Here is a 6,392-nt window from a genome sequence, read left to right on the forward strand (position 1 = left end):
CGAGGGGTCGCTACATCACCTCTTCCATGTCGATGGTGCCCGTGGCGAGTGTCCGGTAACCCAGAATGGTCTGGTTGTTAAGGCGCTGCTTCTGCTGCAGCAGGATCTGTTAAGTTGTTGCCTTTTTTCTTGAGAGAGTGAGGGTACTGTAGGGAGATGGTCAGCACCAGGTCGGTCTTCACCTGACCACTAGGGGGCAGCAGAATCTCCTCAGACCTCAAGTGATTTTAGGGGCCCTGCATTTTTATAGTGATCACCACAGCCCTGAGCTCCTTCTCCAGCTTCTTGTAGATGAGCAGCATGGTTAAGGTGAGGCTACACAGCTTGGGTACGCAGGTGGGGCTGGAGCATTCCACTTCCCAGGTGGAAAACAAGTTCATGGGCACCTGTGTGTTGAGTGTGGTGGGCATGCTTTCCTGGCCCGCGGGCACTGAAATGGTGGTCTGATTTCTATCCTGTGTTGGGAGAGGGTTACATGCCATCAGAGGCAGCTCATAAACTGCCAGGTGGGTTGGGCACTCCAACTCAGACTGAACCCCAAGCACTCAGTGATTGGTGGCAAGAGATGGGACAGGTGTGATTCCAGGGACCACATGCTAACCTGGCGGCGTGGCAAACTCAGAGACCTAATGTAAATGAAAAGGTTTGTCTGAACTTATAGTGTTGTTTGTTTGTTTGTTTTTTGTTGTTTTTTTTTTTTTTTAAATAAAAGCAGCTTATGGTGGGTACTGGTGTCCTAGGCTGTCATCTTCCCTGAAAAAGTCAATCTTTATCTTAACTGAGCCTGCTTATTTTTTATAATAAATCTTTATTGTTCAGATTATTACAGTTGTTCCTCTTTTTTCCCCCCATAACTCCCCTCCACCCGGTTCCCACTCCACCCTCTGCCCTTACCCCATGTCCCCCTCCACTGCCCTCATCCATAGATGTACAATTTTTTTTTTTATTTTTTTTTATTTTTTATTTTTTTTTAATTAAATCTTTATTGTTCATATTATTACATTTGTTCCTTTCCCCCCCCCCATAACTCCCCTCCTCCCAGTTCCCGCCCTACCCTCCGCCCTCACTCCCCACCCACTGTCCTCATCCATAGGTGCACGATTTTTGTCCAGTCTCTTCCCACATCTCCCACACCCCTTTCCCCCCCAAGAATAGTCAGTCCATTCCCTTTCTATGTCCCTGATTCTATTATAATCAACAGTTTATTCTGTTCAACAGATTATTTATTCACTTGATTCTTAGATTCACTTGTTGATAGATGCATATTTGTTGTTCATAATTTGTATCTTTACCTTTTTCTTCCTCTTCCTCTTCTTAAAGGATACCTTTCAGCATTTCATATAATCCTGGTTTGGTGGTGATGAACTCCTTTAGCTTTTCCTTATCTGTGAAGCTCTTTATCTGACCTTCAATTCTGAATGATAGCTTTGCTGGATAAAGTAATCTTGGTTGTAGGTTCTTGGTATTCATCACTTTGAATATTTCTTGCCACTCCATTCTGGCCTGCAAAGTTTCTGTTGAGAAATCAGCTGACAGTCGTATGGGTATTCCCTTGTAGGTAACTGAGTTTCTTTCTCTTGCTGCTTTTAGGATTCTCTCTTTATCTTTTGCTCTTGGCATTTTAATTATGATGTGTCTTGGTGTGGTCCTCTTTGGATTCCTTTTGTTTGGGGTTCTCCGCGCTTCTTGGACCTGTAAGTCCATTTCTTTCACCAGGTGGGGGAAGTTTTCTGTCATTATTTCTTCAAATAGGTTTTCAATATCTTGCTCTCTCTCATCTTCTGGCACCCCTATAATTCTGATGTTGGTACGCTTGAAGCTGTCCCAGAGGCTCCTTACACTATCCTCGCATTTTTGGATTCTTTTTTCATTTTGCTTTTCCGGTTGGATGTTTTTTGCTTCCTCGCATTTCAAATCATTGACTTGATTCTTGCGCTCCTCTGGTCTGCTGTCGGGCGTCTGTATAATATTCGTTATTTCAGTCCGTGTGTGCTTAATTTCTAGTTGGTTCCCCAATATAAGATCGAGGGTCTTATTAGTTTTCGTGTAGAGCTCATTAAGTTTATCAGCAGCTTCTAAACAGTTCTTGAGAGACCTTAAAAGTGTGGTTCTGAACTCTATTTCTTCCATTGACAATTTTGTCCTGTTTCTTTGTCTCCGCATTTTGTTATGCTTCCTTGGTGCACCCCCTAGTGGTCTTTGTTCGCAGTCTTATAGATAAATCTTGATTGCTGTAGCTAATTCCAGGGAGGGTTTGACCTCCAGGCCAAGTGGCTATGAGATTCAGCTGTGTCAGCGGTGAGAGAACTTCTGTCCTCTAGGGAGGTGCTAATCTAGCCTTTGCCTGAGGCTATCCGGCAAATGCCTCTGTGCAGGGCTTGGGCAGGGCGGGTCGAACAGGATCAACAGTGTGGGCCGGAGAGAGCAGTTATGGCGGCTCTCAGTCCTGTCCCAAGGGGCTCTGCCTCTCTGAGTCCCAGCACCCGCTGCAAAGCTCGGAGAGAAAGCTGCACTCGCTCTGACCGAAGCCAGACAGTCCCGCTTCTTCCCGCCTGAGTCTGGTTCCCTAAAGACTCACCCGGATCTGGAGCTCAGAGTCTGCGACTCCCTCCCGATTGAAAACAACAACCGCGCCCTCCGCCGCCAGCCCACTCCGCGCACTCCGCACCTCAGAATTTGACTTCAGCACTGCGCCTCCTCTGAGTGTCCGTATGCGTTTCTCTTTCCTCCTAGTTGTAGGACTTCCACTCAGCCAGCGCCCCTGTGGTTCTGGGTGATGTCCCTTCCGTTTTTTGGTTTCACTTTTGAAGTAGTTGTTCAAAGCAGCAAACTCCAGCGTTAACCTATGCCGCCATCTTGGTTCCAATCCATAGATGTACAATTTTTGTCCATTCTCTTCCCGCATCCCCCACACCCCTTACCCCCTCAGAATAGTCAGTCCATTCCCTCTCTATGCCCCTGATTCTATTATATTCACCAGTTTATTCTGTTCATCAGAGTATTTGTTCACTTGATTTTTAGATTCACTTTTTGATGTGTATTTGTTGTCCATAATTTGTATGGTTACCTTCTTCTTCTTCTTCTTCTTCTTCTTCTTCTTCTTCTTCTTCTTCTTCTTCTTCTTCTTCTTCCTTCTTCTTCCTTCTTCTTCCTCTTCTTCTTCTTCTTCTTTCTTTCTTTCTTTCTTTCTTCTTCTTCTTCTTCTTCTTCTTCTTCTTCTTCTTCTTCTTCTTCTTCTTCTTCTTTCTTTCTTTCTTTCTTTCTTTCTTTTCTTCTTCTTCTTCTTCTTCTTCTTCTTCTTCTTCTTCTTCTTCTTCTTCTTCTTCTTCTTCTTCTTCTTCTTCTTCTTCTTCTTCTTCTTCTTCTTCTTCTTCTTCTTCTTCTGAAAGGATACCTTTCAGCACTTCATATAATACTGGTTTGGTGGTGATGAACTTCTTTAACTTTTTCTTATCTGTGAAGCTCTTTATCTGACCTTCAATTTTGAATGATAGCTTTGATGGGTAAAATAATCTTGGTTGTAGGTTCTTGCTATCCATCACTTTGAATATTTTTTGCCACTCCCTTCTGGCCTGCAAAGTTTCTGTTGAGGAATCAGCTGAGAGTTGTATGGGTACTCCCTTGTAGGTAACTGACTTTTTTTCTCTTGTTGCTTTATGATTCTCTCTTTGTCTTTTGCTCTTGGCATTTTAATGATGATGTGTCTTGGTGTGGTCCTCTTTGGATTCCTTTTGTTTGGGGTTCTCTGTGCTTCCTGGACTTGTAAGTCTATTTCTTTCACCAGGTAGGGGAAGTTTTCTGTCATTATTTCTTCAAATAGATTTTCAATATCTTGCTCTCTCTCTTCTTGTGGCACCCCTGTAATTCGTATGTTGGTACGCTTGAAGTTGTCCTAGAGGCTCCTTACACTATCTTCATATTTTTGCATTCTTTTTTCTTTTTGCTTTTCCGGTTGGGTGTTTTTTGCTTCTTCATATTTCAAATCTGTGACTTAATTCTTGCTATCCCCTAGTCTGCTGTTAGAACTCCGTATAATGTTCTTTATTTCAGTCAGTGTATGTTTAATTTCTAGGTGGCCCTTTTTCATAACCTCGAGGGTCTCACTAGATTTCTTGAGGATCTCACTAAGTTTATCGGTGGTCTCACTAGACTTATTGAGGGTCTTACTAAATTTATTGGAAGTTTCTAGAAAATTCTTGAAAAACCGTATACATTGGGTTTTGAGCTCTATATCCAGTAATTTGCTTTCCTCCATTTCTGTCATTTGTGACCTGTTTCTTTGTCTCCGCATTTTTATGCTCTCCTGTGTTGATAGAGTGTTCTTTCTGTGCTAGCTGTCCTATAGGGCCCAGTGGCTCAGCCTCCCCAATTACCGGAGGTGGACACTCTTGGTGCATCCCTTTGTGGGCTTTGTACACAGTCTTGTTGGAGTTAAGCCTTGGTTGTTGTAGGTATCACTGGGAGGAATTGACCTCTAGGCCAATTGGCTGTGAGAATCAGCTGTGTCTGCAGTGGGAGAACTTCTGTGTTGAAGACACACTTTTAGTGCTCACTGAGTCTGTACCCTGAGTGTGTCCCTTATGGATCTGAGGAGTTGTAATCTGGATGGTCCCACTCTGACCACTGGGTACAATGGCTCTTGGATCTCTAAGGAGGTGCTAATTTAGCCTCTGCCTGAGGCTGTCCAGCAGGAGACCAGCTGTGAAGCAATGCAAGCCACTGGGGGCCTTGGGCCTTCTTTTGGATATTCTGGCTTTCTTTGACCCAGCTGCAGTTTTTTAGGAAATTTTAGATTGCAAAGGGCCAGGCCTTTCATATGCAAAAGGCTCTGTGCACAGCTTGGGTGGGGCGGGGTATCAGGATCAACAGGGAAGAGCAAGCAGCTTTGGCTTCTCCTCAGTCCTGCCCTAAGAGGCCCCGCTTCTCAGTGTCCCAGTAATCACTGCAAGCACCTCTGATAGAAAGCCGCCCTCGAGTTCCGACTGATGCCAGACAGTACAGTGTCTCCTGTGTGAGTCTGGGTCCCCAGAGACTCACCTGGAACTGGAGTCAGGGCTGTAGGGAGATTGTGCCTCCCTCCCGATTGAAAAAGACAACCGAGTACTCAGTTGGCAGCCCTTTCCATGTGCACCTCTGTACCTCTGCACTTTACTTCCGCACCTCCTCTGAGTCTCAGTGTGCTTTTCTCTTTCCTTCTAGTTGTAGAATTTCCACTCAGCAGTCTTCCTGTGGTTCTGGATGATGTTCTTTCTGTCTTTTAGTTGTATTTTTGAAGTGGTTGTGCGAGGCAGCAATTTCCAGTGTTTACCTATTCCGCCATCTTGATTTTTTCCCTGTCTATTTATTTTTACATCTATAACAACATATTTTTGTAATGCCAAAGTAATTTTCCTTTTTATTTAGACACTCGGAGCACAGGCACTGCTCTGCTCTCTGCAGAGACCACACATCCCCTCATTGTTATTGAGTTCATTGTTGACTGTTTACTGACCTATACACACCTAAGTGAAAGAAGTGCATGTCTATCATTTTACCTTTTTTTCCAGGCCCAGAGATTTCCCTGCTGTGCTTTCTCCTGCTTCCCTCATCTATCAACAATGAATTTCATGAAACCACACAAGCCTCCACTTTTGATTGTAATGTTTAAAATGAGGTGCAAAGCTCCATTCTCCGGAGCATAATTATCTCATTCCCTTGAGATTTTGCTTCACTGCAATTGTCTACATTTTGGCTCAATAAACTCAGAAAAATTCTGCACAGGTTTCCATGTTTTCTAGATGGACAAGAGAAAAGGTTCTCAGCAGGCAGGGTAGACTTGGGGGTGAGTTATCATGTGACACATTGGTATCTTAGTCATTTCGTAGTAGAGAATGGACAACAGCTCCCTGTGTTACCAAGGTCACCCTGGGATTTCTGACAGAAAATCCCATTCTAAGATGGGAACACATAGGCTTTTCCTGGGGTGGGAGAGTCTGGATATGAGGACAAGTGGGTTGTTCAGGGCAGCGCCATTGACATGACAATAGGAGGGGGTCACATCCAGGTCCCACAGCAGTGAACAGCTGGATCGCCAGCCCTGATAACAGGTCCCCCCTTGGTAAGTAGTGCAGCGCAGGTTGGCCCCAGCTCCTGACCTGGAGGGACCATAGGGATGGGGTCCTCTGGGAAGCAAATGGCAAAGCAACAGACTTGGTATCTTCAGCCCCACGTCCTTTTGGGAAAAGCATCCCTATTAATCATGATGATGTGTAAGAGTGGGAGAAGGTTTATAATGATTGTCAGGCCAACATGGACACTGGGAGATGGGCATTAAAACAGGAAAGTCTGTAAAAAAAAAATACAAAAATACACTTGACTGAGTGTGACGTGAAATGGAGCAAGGTCTCGCTTCT

Source organism: Myotis daubentonii, chromosome 16, assembly GCF_963259705.1.
Source record: "Myotis daubentonii chromosome 16, mMyoDau2.1, whole genome shotgun sequence".
NCBI lineage: Eukaryota > Metazoa > Chordata > Mammalia > Chiroptera > Vespertilionidae > Myotis > Myotis daubentonii.